This window comes from Schistocerca piceifrons, chromosome 6 (genome assembly GCF_021461385.2).
Source record: "Schistocerca piceifrons isolate TAMUIC-IGC-003096 chromosome 6, iqSchPice1.1, whole genome shotgun sequence".
Classification (NCBI taxonomy): domain Eukaryota; kingdom Metazoa; phylum Arthropoda; class Insecta; order Orthoptera; family Acrididae; genus Schistocerca; species Schistocerca piceifrons.
The window spans coordinates 198,437,440-198,452,846 of NC_060143.1; positions in this window are offsets into that span (position 1 = coordinate 198,437,440).

Below are 15,407 nucleotides of genomic sequence, written 5' to 3' on the forward strand. Positions count from 1 at the left end.
TATCATCAGCAAAGAGAACTAACTTTGCCTCTTCATGAATATAGAATGACAAGTCATTAATATATATTAAGAACAACAAAGGACCCAAGACTGACCCTTGTGGAACCCCATTCTTGATAGTTCCCCAGTTTGAGGAATGTGCTGATCTTTGCATGTTCCGAGAACTACTTATTTCAACTATTTTGAGCAGACAGATTGTTGCGTGTGGACAGGCCTTTATAGTGACAAAAGCATGGTCCACACGCAACGATCTGTCTACGCAGACATCGGCGCAGATGTCTGTACATGCAAAAGATCGCTCGCTGCAAATGTGGTGTGTTCACACGGCACAAACCCCAATCTACTACTCGCCCGCTATCTGTCGGAGCAGAAAAGAAATATCAGTGTCAAGCGACTACACTCCCCATAAACGTCAAAAATTTAATTCAGTTATTTGAAATATAGAAATGGAGGAAGATCTGGTGTGGTCTGTGTTCGCAACTTGTGTTGCAAAAAACATTCAGACCAACAGCAGGAAACAGAGAAATGGTGTGGACAGTGGCTGCTAAAGCGAAAGCAGTTTTCTCACGTAAATTTACTGCGAGAGTTGCAGGGCGAACCTAACGACTGGCGAAATTATTTGCGGATGGATGTAGAAACTTATAATTACCTCTTAAAGCTTGTAACCCCTCATATTATGAGAAAAAAATACTTGTATGAGAAGGGCAATTTCTCCTCATGAACGGCTGGCGGTAACATTAAGATTCCTAGCAACAGGAAGGAGCTACAACGATTTGGAATTTTCAACTGCAATATCGAAACAAGAGTTGAGTGAAATAATACCCGCAATTTTTCAATTAGAGCATTGTATGCTGCTGTCTTTTTGTCTCGGTCACTATATTCTTTACCTTAATTTTCCACAAACATGAGTGGTTTCTATATATTTCAATGAATTCACTTACAAACTCTCAAGAACACTGACGAGTATCGGCCATTTTAATGCCCTGTGCGCACAAATACAAACACTAGACTGAGCAAACAGCTGTTTCGCGCCAGATTTGCGGCGATCTCCTGTACACACGCTCCAACTTGTCTGCGCAGATGTGGTTTGAACCCACAGATTTGAGAGGTTTCGCTCAAACCGCCAACTCCAACTTCCAGGTTTGCACACACCTCAGGTTGGTCAACAACGTGCCTACTTTCAAGTCTCCTTCCTCTCACTTTCTTGTTCTTTTTTATCTTCTGTGGACTCTCTGTACTAATGACTGGACCTTGATAAGAGGACGTGCTGCAAAGTAATCCCTCCGAATTTTTATTTGAAAACTCTTAAAACTTTTTAAGTAAAACAAACGTTATTCACATACTGGAAAAAGCTCTAGTAGTAACAATATTTATTTAGAAAGCACAATGTACAAGATAATAACAATATTTACAAACATAATCCTTTGCTGACATGTCATCCACCACAGCACACCCCGGCTGTAAAAATAACCATTTGTAGGTGCATGTTCAGTAAGCTGGCTCATGCTCTGTCACATCTAGCCAAAGAACAACTTTCAATAACCACTTGTGTCATACGCCAGTGTGTCACGCCCAATGCCATGTTATTCAATGTCATTAAATGTCAGTGCTTACTGCATGGCACACACTGGCACTAAATCTAAAAGGGAAAGCAGGTGGGAGTGCAGTGTGAGGGAATGCATATTTTAGAAATATGCATGAGGTTAGAAATTCATCTACACAATTATTTATTTATGCACAATTAAAAACTATGTATAAAATTGTTAACTGTCTGTGGTTATTGCTGATACGCGGAGCGGCCGCGATCATTAAATAACACACCAACATACATTAGTACAACTTTATAATGCGTGAATATTTACGTCGTCTTATACAGTCGGCAGCACAAAACAGAATGGAAAGTAATATGGCGGCGCCCTATAGGTCCGCATGGGTCACAGAGCCTGCTATGGCAGAGATATATCACTCGTAGAGTTGATAATCACCACAGAGCCCCCCCTTGCAGTGCAGAGCTCGGTGGTGTGTCAAGTCCTGTGGGGTGGGACACTTGTCCATGGTGAAATCACATGCACAACACTTGGGAGTAGGTGTAGCAAGCTCGACTGAAGCTAGGACATAATCACTGAGCCAATGGGGTGGAACCACCGGTCGTCCGACCCGTGATGTAGGCTGCAAGGGGGGAGGAAGGGGGGAGGGGTGGTGGGTCCGTCCAAGTCATGATGGGATTCCTGGGAAGGAGGGCAGGTGTCGTGTATGTCGGGGTCACTTGCAGAGTGATCCTGCAAGGGCCACGCAGGTTTCACCCGGTGGAGTGAAACAGTTACTGGTTTGCCGTTTTTAAGTATCGACAATGTGGGAGGGCCTTGGGACAGGACTTTAAACGGACCGGTGTAGGGAGGCTGCAGGGTTGTCCGTACTGTGTTGTCACGTAACATGATAAATTCACATGTGGCCGGTTCCTTATGCATGAACACATGAGGCCTATACTTGGCAGAGGGCAAGGGAGGTTTGATGAGCGCGATGTGCCCTCGGACACTCTCGACGAGTGCTGGGAGCTCGGAAGAGCTCGGTAGCGGCGTATCCTCAACAAATTCGACTGGTAAAGCCAGAGGCTCCCCGTAAAGGATCTCGGTGAGAGAGGCTTGCAAGTCCTCTTTGTATGCAGTGCGGAGGCCTGGCAAAACCCAGGGGAGAGCGTCAGACCACTGGCCACCTTGGCACATAAGTGTGGCTTTAAGTGTGCGGTGCCAACGCTCCACAAGTCCATTGCGGTTGTGTGAAACTTTGTGACACCACAGTACGAACAGAGGGAGGCGAACAGCTGTGATTCAAACTGCCTACCTTGGTCGGTGGTCAGTGAGGTAGGGCTTCTGAATCGGGAAACCCAAGTGGCAATGAAGGCCCGAGCCACAGACTCAGCCGAAATATCTTCCAAAGGGACTGCCTCGACCCATCTAGTGACCCTATCAATAACGGACAGGATATATCGAAAGCCCTTGGTGGGAGGGAGGGGACCTACAATATCAATATGGGCACGTCGTAGACGTCCTTTAGGTATGTCGAAAGTGCCTGGCGGAGGAAGTTCTTGGCGGCCCACTTTAGCTCTCTGACACGGTACGCAGGCGCGAGCCCACATCCTACAATTGTTTAACACCGGGCCAGACGTACCTTTCCGTGACCAATCTGGTGGAGGCTTTGATGCCTGGGTGAGCTAGGTTGTGGAGTGCATCAAAAACAGAGCGGCAGAGAGCTGCGGGTACGAGAGGGTGGGGGATACCAGTGGAAACATCGCACCAGACCGGTTCTGTGGTGCCGGGGAATGCACGTTGTTCCAGTTGGAGGGAAGAGGTTGTATCTTGTTGCAGGGCACGAATATCGGGGTCTTCGGTTTGCTGGCGGGCCGGGTCGGTAAGGTTAAGTGGGGTAGTGATGATGTTGACGCGAGACAGGTAGTCAGCGACTACATTGTCAGCGCCTCAGATATATTGTGCATCAGTGGAATACTGGGATATGAAATCCATATGGCGGAAGCGTCGTGGGGGGAGATCGCGTGAGGGGTTACGGATTGCATCTGCCAAGGGTTTGAGATCTGTATAAATCGTGAATGGGCGACCCTCGACATCGGCTCTGAAATATTTGACCGCCTCATACAGGATGAGGAGTTCACAGTCGAAGGCAGACCATTTGGACTGGGATTTGGTTAATTTCTTGGAGAAGAAATGGAGGGGTTGGAGGACTGTGCCAATTGCAGTGTCGCTCGCATCAGCTGTAATAGAAATGGGTGCGTCAGGAGCAGGGTGAGCGAGTGTGACAGCTTTAGAGAGGGCGGTTTTGAGATTTTTGAATGAATTGACCATCTCCAGTGTCCAAACGAGTTTGAGTTTGCCTTTAGTATCCTTACCCGCCAGAGCGTCGGGCAGAGGGCTCTGGATAGACGCAGCATGGGGCAGGCGGCGCCTGTAGAAGTTCACCATGCCTAGAAAACGGCGAAGTTCAGTGAAGTCCTCTGGGGGAGGGAGGCTAAGAATGAGTTCAACCCGAGAGGAGGTAGGGCGGATGCCCTGGGCCGTGACTGTGTGACCTAAGAAGGTGACCTCAGGACTGCTAAGCTGAGACTTCTCGTGGTTGATCTCCACTCCATTAGCAGCAAGCAGTGCAAGCACTCTGGAGAGATGGAGAGTGTGTTCCTCAGGTGAGGGAGAGAAAATCAGTATATCGTCTAAGTAGGCATAGGCGAAAGGGAGGTCAAACAACAGTGAGTCGATGAAGCGTTGCCATGTCTGTGCGGCGTTTTTGAGACCATATGGCATGGAACAGTACTCAAAGGGGCCAAATGGAGCGATTATGACTGTCTTGGGGATGTCGTCAGGGAACATGGGAATCTGATAATATGCTTTGCTACAATCGAGAACGGAGAAGATCTGGGAACCATGCAACATCTGAGTGAAATCTTGGATGTGGGGGATAGGGTAGTGCGTGCGTTAAGAGCACGGTAGTCACCACAGAGGCGGAAAGTACCGTCCTTCTTCGGCACGAGATGGACTGGCGATTACCAGTTACTATCAGATTGACGGAGAATGTTGGAATCCAAAAGATCTTTAACAATGTCTTTAGCACGGTGAAGTTTCTGCGCTTTTAGGCGGTGCGCCTTATGCCACACAGGGGGTCCTTCAGTCGTGTTTATTCTGTGGCACATGCCATTGGCAATTGCACGCAAAAATGTGGGAGAAGCAGAGGGGGTAGTGGCAGGAGGGGTAGGGACAGGGGGGGGGTAGTGGCAGGAGGGGTAGGGACAGGAGGGGTAGGGGAAGGGGGGTAGTGGCAGGAGGGTAGGGGTGGGAGGTGTAGGGGTAGGGGCAGAGGGGGTAGGGGCAGATGGGGGAGGGGCAGAGGCTGACCGAACCGTTAATGGGGTCACAGCTGCAGAACAATGCCCAGGCTGAGAAGGCGTGTCCACGATTGCAAGAGTGGGTGTGCGGAGTTGCAGAAGCTGCTGTTGTGTCTGCAACAGTTGTGTATAGACTTCGTCAATGCGAACATGCAGGTCAACATTCTGAGTGCGCAACGCATCGACATCTGAACGCTCGCGCAAGAAAGCTGAGAGAGCAGAAGAAAGGCTTGCAGCAAGTGACATACACTCTGAAAAGGCAGAGTGTGAAAAGTCAGTAGAAACTTTGAGCTGAGGGGGGGAATGTTGTGACGCACCAGGAACACTCGAACCGGAGACGTGAGTCACACAGCCAGGTTGCAGATTAGGGGAGAGGGCATAGTGATGAAGAAAATCGAGGCCCAGTACAGGTGCATCAACTTCCGCGACGTAAAATGTCCAGGGAAAAACCCGATGTGGGGCAAATTTAAGCAGGAGATGTGAGGAACCTAGCACCGGAATCAGGGAATTGTTAGCAGCTATCAGTGGTGGTGCGGATAAGGGATCTATGTTAGGGCAGGGGAGGGTGGGATGACACTAATGTCGGCTCCAGTGTCCACTAGAAAACGAAGTTTGGTGTTGGTGTCCTCGACAAAGAGGTGCGAAGCAGATGACAGTGCAGCAGGCGTCGGACAAGATGCCGGTAGGCGCCGTGAGGCAGCGCGGCGGGACGTGGCGCCTAGACGGGCCCGCCATAAGCGTTTGGGAAAGCACATGGGGGTTTGCAGTTGCGAGCCACGTCACCAAAGTTAGTGTGGAACCAGCAATAAGGAGAGCCAGCTAGCGGTGCAGGAGCATGGCTGGGTGGTGAGGCAGCCAGCTGCGTGGCCGGAGTGTACTCAGGTGCTCGCTCGGCCGTCTCCGGTGACCTTTGGGGCGACAACGTAAAAGTAGGTAGTGCAGTCGGGTGACCACGGGGTGGTGGGGCCGCTGCTTGCGCTGACAGTGAGGCGCGTGTCTTGCCGCAGCCACGAGTAGGCTTGGCTTCTGTTACTGCATAATGCGTGGGGGCGGCGGATGCCGGACTCGAATGCTGGAGGTACTGGTGTTGAATGATGCTATAGGCATGGTCGACGATGCGCAGGCATGCTTCGAAGGGCTCAGAGACGTGGGACAATAGCTGCAGTTGCAGCTCAGAAGGAATTTTAAGTAGCCAAATTGTCCAAAGTGTGACGTCTGGTAGAAAGTCTGTGTCCACAAGGGCGCATAAGTGGCGCCACAGCTGTGCGTTGGATTGACTCAGCAGGAACCAGGATAAGCATTCAACAATACAAGCTTTAGCAAATTCGTACTTATTCTGCACAGGAGGCGAAAGCAGTAGGTCACTAATAAGATCCGTGTGATCGTACAGGTGACTAAGAAGGCACACAAATCGGGCTCCGTCATCTAGGACACTGTGAATGTCCAACATTTTATCCACTAATGCAAACCAGGTCTTAGGGTTCTCCGTTTGTAGGGCTGGCAGTTTTGGGAATCTGCTAGGCGCAAGGTACTGAGGAATGGTCGGTGCAGCGAACACACTACTTGGTGGTGCAGACGGTGTAGCAGTGTAGAGTGGTGCCAAATCGGAATTGTAGGCACCAGGAGACTGGCGCACAGTAGCTGTACTAATCTGGTTATTAGGGACAAAACCACACGATTTACAAGCAGCAGGAGTGCAAGAAGAGAATTCAGTCTTGACATGTGAGTTCAGTTGCATAGCGTAGGCAGGTACAGTTGCTGGGGCCCCGGCTGGTGGGAGCATGGTTGGGTGTGGAAGACTCTCCAGTACCATGGAAACAGGTACCGGAGTTTGCCAAGTGAAAGACCGCGGCGCGGAAGTCGATGAAACGTTGTGGACCGGCGCGGGTGGGGCGGCTGGTGCCGCCGCGGGAGTGGGTGGTAGGCATGCGGGAGCTGGTAACAACGGGTGCGGGAGTGTAGCGGGCGCGGTTGAAACCAACGCAGCAGAGACAGATGAAACCATCGGGAAAATGTGCAGAAGACGAACAGGAGCCGGGATGGCGCGCGACACGGGAGACGCGGCTGCATCATACCTGAACGGTTGTAACATGTCCACGGAGAGTTGTGTAGTCTGCGGCTGTAGAGCAGGCATCATGTGTGGGTGCAGCAGATGAGCAGGAACGGCAGGCGCTGGCAGTGCTGGGGCGTTGATAAGCAGAATGCACTCCGACGGTCATGAGGCAGCCGTAGGCGCGAGAACGTGCTGCGGCGGCCAAGCGGGAAGCGTTGAGGTTATCTCGGGGCCACATAGGTTAAAATATGGTTGACAGCAGAGTTCACTTTGGCACTGAAACTGCGGCGTGATTTATGGTATGGGTTCATTTTCCACTTTGAAAAACTGCGCCTGAGAAGTCGGATCACAGGGACTGAATGGTTGTTGAAACATTGTTCGTAGCACAATACAAATCACTGTTAATAGCACTCGCGAATTGAACTAAAACAGATCGGGGTCACCAATGTGGTTATTCCTGATACGCAGAGTGGCGGCGATCATTAAATAACACACCAACATGCATTAGTACAACTCTATTATGCGTGAATATTTACAACGTCTTATACAGTAGGCAGCACAAAACAGAATGGAAAGCAATATGGCGGTGCACAATGGGTCCGCATGGGTCAGAGAGCCTGCTATGGCAGAGATATATGACTCATAGAGTCAATAGTCGCCACAAGTCTGTTTGTTACTGTTCATGTCCTTGGCTGCAGAGTTCTTAGTTTCTCCAGTCAGGGTACAACATTAAGTTCCACACAGGTAAAGGTGTTAACCCTCAAGACTCAGATGTAAAACCTTTGTTAAATGCAAAAGGAAGGGAAGAAAGATGGCTGAAATACATCAAAAGCCTATATGATTATGAGAAAATGTTTTCAAGTCTGATAGAAGAGGATGATGATATTGAAGTGGAAAAATAGATGATTAGAATAGGGCTGCAAGAGTTAGTCAGAATCCTTTGCAGGGCTTCAGCAGGATACAATTTGATGTCTTTTGAACCTGAAGTCTGAATGTAGACATTACCTATGTTAATCAAGCCTACTTCAATGAGTAGTCAAAAATTTGAGTGTAACAAACAGATTTATTGCAGTATTTAAATATACAGATCTTTTCAACAAAAAGGATCTCCAACAACTCACATCTAATATACAATTTACATTCCTTTTTTATACAACATTGTTAACATTTTTCCAAGGAAGGCCTCTGTTTGATATATTCTGTGGAGTGACATATGGCATTGAGGCCCCTCTGCTACACCTGTGCTGATGCCAAAGCATCTGTTGCTGCACCCACAACACCGCATGAAGACCAACAAATACTTCAAACAGAAATTATGACATGCAGACAGAAATGTAACCTAGTACATGTTACATAAATATTAGGTTAGTGCACAAATTCATAGCATTTTTCCATGACTTTAATAAACACAACAGATACACATAACAGAGACTTTAATTGTCAATACATTCTCCTTCACTATTTACAACAGTCTTTCAAAGTTGGGGTTACTTTTCAATTCCATGACTGTAGATATCAGGCATAGAAAATTGGAGCCTATCTGTCAATCCTTGAAATTCTAGGTCAGTACTATTGTCTCATCTTCTACTTACAATGAAGAAAAATGTTACTTCCTTGTAAGTGCCTAATATGTAGTTGAAAGCTTCACTAGAAACTCCCTTGTCACAAATCTGAAATTATACCTGGTCAGTAACTGAGTATCAGCTACACATCTGCAGCCAGTGGGAGTGCTTTAATATGAGACAGTGCATCAAAGTGATTTATTGCTTTCCTCACAATAATGCATAGAGGCTTCATGTAACAATGTTTTGATATAAGGAACAAACTCTTTCTGTGTCCAAAATATACATTGAAAAAACAACTCACATCTGACATAATCAAAGCTGAAGTAACTATTAATACATGGATCATGTATAGCGGATCTCATATTCTTAAAGTTATATGATGAGGTTCCAATCTCAACTTGTACAGCAACAACATATGACGCCAGTAACAGTAATAAGTCATTAATTCCCAATTTTAATTTCTTAGTAATAAAAGAGCATAGCAATTTGTCAGTAGTGATAGCAGTCCAGTTATTTTCAGCAATAATGGACAAAGATAATAACTGAAAAAAGTAAATTCTTACTATCAGCTGTAGATTACATGTTTTCAGAAATAACAGATGATAGTAATATGGATAGAAAACTGACTTCAGAATTCCTGTGCCCTCTCACTGTCATGATCTGAGCTGAAATAAAAAGGCAAGAGTCCATGACATACCTTTGCAGTTATTGAAGTCTGTGGGAGGCACAAGAAATAAAAGATTATTTGAGTTGGTGTTAAAAATCTATGAAATTGGTGATTCAACATCCTTTCTGATCACCTTACCAAAGAAGACAAATGTGGATAAATGCACCACTTTTAAACCTTATCAAGACCTGAATGAATATTTATGAAGCTTCTTTCCAGGCAGTACTTCATTATAGATTACTGCATCATCTGCAAAAAGTCTAAAAATGGTTCAAATGGCTCTGAGCACTATGGGACTTAACATCTGAGGTCATCAGCCCCCTAGAACTTAAAACTACTTAAACCTAATGAACCTAAGGACATCACACACATCCGTGCCCGAGGCAGGATTTGAACCTGCGACCGTAGCAGTCATGCGGTTCCGGACTGAAGTGCCTAGAGCCGCTTAGCCACAGTGACCATCGCAAAAAGTCTGAGGTTACTATTAATATTGTCTGTAAAGTCTTTAATATACAACATAAACAGCAAGGGTCCCAACACGCCTCCCTTGGACACCCCTGAAGCTACTTCTACATCTGACAAGGCCTCTCCATCCAAGAAAACATGCTGCATCCTCCGGCTCAAGCACATTTTATTGAGACACAAGTATGTGAAATAGTCTGGGTCACAGTAAAAGACTAGCATGCAAATATAGGAAGCAGTGGACATATTTGCCACTCAGAATAGCACACCTACTGATCCTCACATTGAAAACAATTGGAAAAACAGACAACAAAATTTCTCAGACACAACAGAACATGTAATGGGATACACATGTAGACTATGTACACAGCAAGCTCAGCAAGATATGTTTTATAATATGAATGCTAAGAAACTACATATCATATGATAATCTCAGGACCATATATTTTACTTACGCTCACTCAGAATTGAAATACGGTGTTGTATTGGGGCAACTGTGGAATCATTTAGATTACAGAAAAAGATTATTTGACTAATGGAAGGAGTAGACCAAAGATCATCATGCAAGCCACTATTTAGGATAAATAAAATACTGCCATTTCCATGCATTCACATCCTAGAAAATGTAATAATTATAAAAAAAAAATTAAACAGATCAGTCCATGCATCATCCATAATGAATCTGTACACAGATACCACACAAGAAAAATAAGTGATGTACATGAACAACAGACATATACACCATTATTATGGAAACGTATACACGATCTCCGCATCAAGGTATAAAAAAGATACCCAAATCCACAAAAATAATTATGGACACAAACAATTTCGCATCAACTGTGAAGGTTTACTTGGTCAAGCACTGCTTCTATACAGTAACGGAACATCCAGAAAAACAGAACTGTAACACCAATTAAGGTTGCATTTGTAAATTGTATATAGTAATAATATATTGAGTAACCAACCAGTTAGCCACTGCTTTGCCTGTGTCCGTGTATGGCACATGTATTGGACACATGTCCTCTACCCTCTCTCTCTGTCCATTTCCTCCACCTCCTTCCCTCTTTCCGTTTCTTTCTTCCCCATCTCTGTCCGCCTTCTCCTTTCTCTTTCCATCTCCTTCCCCATCGCTCTCTCTTTGGCCATTAGTTCCTCCCCTTCTCTCTGTCCATCTTTTCCTCCCCCTCTCCATTTCCATCTTCTCCTGCCCTCTCTCCCAGTCCATCTTGTCCTCCTTGTCCTCCTTTCCTTTTGTCCATCCCCTGCTGTCCCCACCCTGTCCATCTCCTCCTCCCCATCTCCGTCTACCCCTCATCCCCCTCTCTCTGTGCATCTACTCAGCCGCTTCTCACTGCACATCTAATCTTCCCTCTCCCTATGTCTATCCCCTTCTGCCCCCTCTGCCTGTCCATCTCCTCTTCCTTCTTACTTCTGCCCATTCCCCCCCTCCTCCCCCCTCTCTCTATCCATCTGCTCCTCTACTCTCTCTCATTGTCCATATCCTTCTCCTCACATATCTATGCACCTCTTCCTCACCCCTCTCTATGTCTTTCTCCTCCTGCCCCTCTCTTTCTCCCCTCCTTCTCTTCTCCCCATTAGTTCTTCCCTCCTGCCCCCCCCTTTCTCTCTCTCTGTCCACCTCCTCCTTTATTCTCCTCAAACTTCCCTCGGCCGTGCCCATCTGTATGTGCAGCCATTGCAAAACATGTCAATAAGGCAAGCCAATACTATTCCCACAAAACATGCCTGTCGTACTGGGCAGCCTGCATAGCAGGGGATGAAAAACTTTATCTCTGTGGTAGCTAGGAGATTATAAACTCCACAGTGCTGATACTTGTTAAGTTTGCTGTAAGTTGTCAGCCCTTCAACTTGTTTGATGTTGTCCTCTGTCTTATCCTACCTCTTGCTAATCTTTTCATTTGCGTGGAACTACTACACTCAACATCCTTTATAATAACTTTTGAACATTCTAGACTCTGTCTACCCCAATTATTTTACCCTCCGCTGCTCCTTGTAGAGTCATGTTTACTATTTTTAGATACTGTAGCAGTTCTACTAATCCAGAATTGGCCAACATCTGTGCTCCCGAGGCACACCATGCTCTGAAGGCACAGCCAAGTCTGATGAGCACTCCCACTTCCTCCACCTTTGGGCTGTTCTGATTCGGTGTGTGAGTGAGACAGTTATGGAAACTTACCGAGACATATTTGTGACACAATGTGACTACTTCTGAGACATGAATATTGCAGCAGGTTTTTATCAGTATTGAATTAAACTTTTTCCTTTTCCCAAAGCAATAACTTTCTTATTTCATTAAATAACTGCATCAATAGTTGTGATAGGCAAGCAGGAATACAAAAAGCTTTACACACAGGCATTTAACATAAAGTTGTGTTGTTTATAAGTTTGTACACATTTTGATTTAGAATACGTAAATATCCGAAACTCTGACTCATAATACAGTAACACACATGGAGTTATGCAGATTAAAATCTGTTGAACCTGAACATTGGCAAGATTTTGTCAATTTTGTAAATACATCATTTCATTTGTGGAGGTATGTACCATCTATGCAACTTATTGAAGGCAGTTTGTTTATTGTCGTATGCGTTTTGCTTCTTTTTTTTGCTGAAGCACCTTCAGTGGCCTGTAATACATATTTCTTTTTATATATACAAGAAATGTATTATGTGGTAGTTAACAATACATTGCCAAAAAAAGAAAACCTAGAGCAAACCAAGAGCAATATAATGTAGCATTATTGCTAAATAATAAAAAAAAATTAAAGAAAAAAAATAATAAACGAGAGCAAACCATGACAAAATGTACATATTGTAACTACCACATAATATATTTGTTATATGTATAAAATGAAACATGTATTACAGGCCACTGAAGGTGCTTCACAAACAAAGAAGTGAAACATGTATGGCAGTAAAGAAACTGCCTCCAATTAATTGCATAGATGGAACATACCTCCACGAATTTTAAAGCAGTTTAAGAAAGATGGAAAACAGAAAAAATGATGACATAATTTCATCTTTGTAGCTGGTGTCGTATTGGCATAACAGGGAGCAATTTTCCAGCTCATAGTGTTGTGATGGCATATTAAGCAGTTTGCACAGCCTTCAAACTATACGAATGAAAAGTAGTTCTCATTCTGCATTGAATGATGTGGCTTCTCCATTTTCCCTTTTCTGGCAAGTGCATAGATGCCACAGTATTCCTAATGCAGCATATACATATAATTTAATACAAGTGGTATTGCTAGCAAACTGCTTGTTGCATCACAAGATGACTGTCTTGCTATAGTGCTCTCTGGCTGCAGCCTTCGTTTTCCTTTCCCTCCTCGGCATTCAGCCACACTTGTCACTGTGCTTGAAGTGCTAGGTGAGAAAGCAGCCAGATTGCTCACAGAGTGCTGTTTGGTCAGAACAATACCAACCTGTCCCTTCTTTCCATAAGGGCCTTCCACAGACTTTCCTGCTTACCTATTTTTCTTAGTACTTCTTCATTTCATATTTTATGTATCCACTAAGTTTTTAACATTCTTCAGATGCACCACATCTCAAATGGGACCAGTTTTCTTTCTGTGGATTTCTTAAGTTCCCCATTTCACATACATAAAATCCCATGTTCCAGACATACACTTTAGCAATATAGTCCTCATTTTTGTTTCAGTATCTGATTGCAGTAAAGCACTTGCCTGTGTTAATCTTCTTCTGAAATCTTCCTTACTCTAGCCATCTTGTATTACCTCACACCCTAGACAGGAGAATTCTTTGACTTATTCCATTTTGGATTTTGATTTTAAGCAAGTCATTATCCTTATTTCTACTAATCTAGTCATTATCCTTATTTCTACTAATCTTCATCACCTTTATTTACCTTTAGGCCATATTTTGTGCTAAGTATACTGTCAATTGCTTTCAAGCGGTCTTCTAAGTGTTCCTTACATCAAGCCAGAAGAGACGTGGTGTCTTTGAACCTTATTATTGGTATCTGAGCTTTTTGCACTTTTATTTCTCTTTGAAAATGTTATTTTCCTTCCTTCATTGTTTCTTTTAAATGTAAGTAGAACACTAGTTTTGATACGCTGCAACCTTGCCTTACACATTCACTAACACAAACTTGTCTTTCTTGACCTTTCATTTTAACTATCCCCATTGGGGATTAGTAGATTTTGTGGATTTTCATCTCTCTCTGTACATTAGCCCCAATCTTCTAAGGATGAAGAACATCTTATTTCACACTGTCAAAGGCTTTTTCTTGGTCCACAAATGCAAGGAAGGTATCCTGAATTTTCATCGGCCTGGCTTTTGTAACCAAATGCAAAGTCAGATTTGTTTTTGTAGTACCTTTTCCTTTCCTGAAATAAAACTTATCTTTTTCTAATCCATGAGCAATTTTCATTTTTATTCTTGAATATACTGGTTTTAAATCTTCATAAATGCAAAACTGTGCACTCCACAAAATGAAAAAAACTTAGTCTCCTATGACTATAATATCAGTGAGTCACAGTTGGAATCGACAAACTCCTGTAAGTACCTTGGTGCAACACTTCATAGGGATATGATATGGAATGATCACATAGGCTAAGTCTAGAGTAAAGCAGGTGGTGGGCTTTAATTTATTGGTAGAATACTGGGAAAATGCAATCAGTCTACAATGGAGATTTCATACAAATCACTCATGTAACCCATTCTGGAATATTGTTCAAGTGTATGGGACCCATGCCAAATAGCACTAACAGGGTATTTTGAACATATACAGAGAAGGACAGTGCAAATGGTCACGGGTTTGTTTGATCCATGGGAGAGTGTCACAGAGATTCTGAAAAACAGTACTGGCAAACCCTTGAAGATAGGCATAAACTATCCTGAGAAAGCCTACTTACTAAGTTTCAGGAAATGGCTTTAAATGATGACTTTAGGAGTATATAACCAACCATCAATTACTTAAATAGGGATCATAAGGATAAGACTGGACTAAATACAGTTGGTAAAATAGGATGTACCCTCTGCCATGCACTTCACAGTGGTTTGCAGAGTATGGGTGCAGATGTAGATTCTCTGTTCCATCAAGAATCACATTAGTTCCCAAGAGCAAGGGTCCAGTAGTCAACAAATACCTGGTAGAGGACTAATCTTGCAATTCACATGTGTTATTTTTATCTGGATTAGTGTACAGGTTGCTGTGTTATATATTTATTCATAAGCAATGGCACTGAGTCAATGGGGTGGATATCCCTGATTAACAATCCTTTTTCTTTCAGGCTGTTTCCAGTTTACTTTGTCAAATTTAAATGCCTACGGAGAAGGCAATTTGGCCTGATGGTGTTAAAAAAAATACAGTTGTGGTTCACTGCCTGTGGCAGTGCTGAAAGACAGTTGGTGCTTTACAGTGAGGAAGACAGAGGTAATTACTATTTTTGTATGTAGCAAATATTATTTTGCAGTGAAGTCCTGGATGGAATGACAGAAGCATGAAACAAGATAGATTACTACTCACCACATATAGCATGCACTGAGCAGCAGACACAATTCAAAGTACATTTAAAAGTAGATTAAGCTACCACACAGTGCTCTTCTTCAGATACAGAAAAACACACACACACACACACACACACACACACACACACACACACACACACACACACACACACACACAAAATGGCCACAGTCATCTCTGGGCGCAAAGGGTCTTTGTGCCCAGATATGACATTGGCCGTGTGTGTGTGTGTGTGTGTGTGTGTGTGTGTATTTTCTT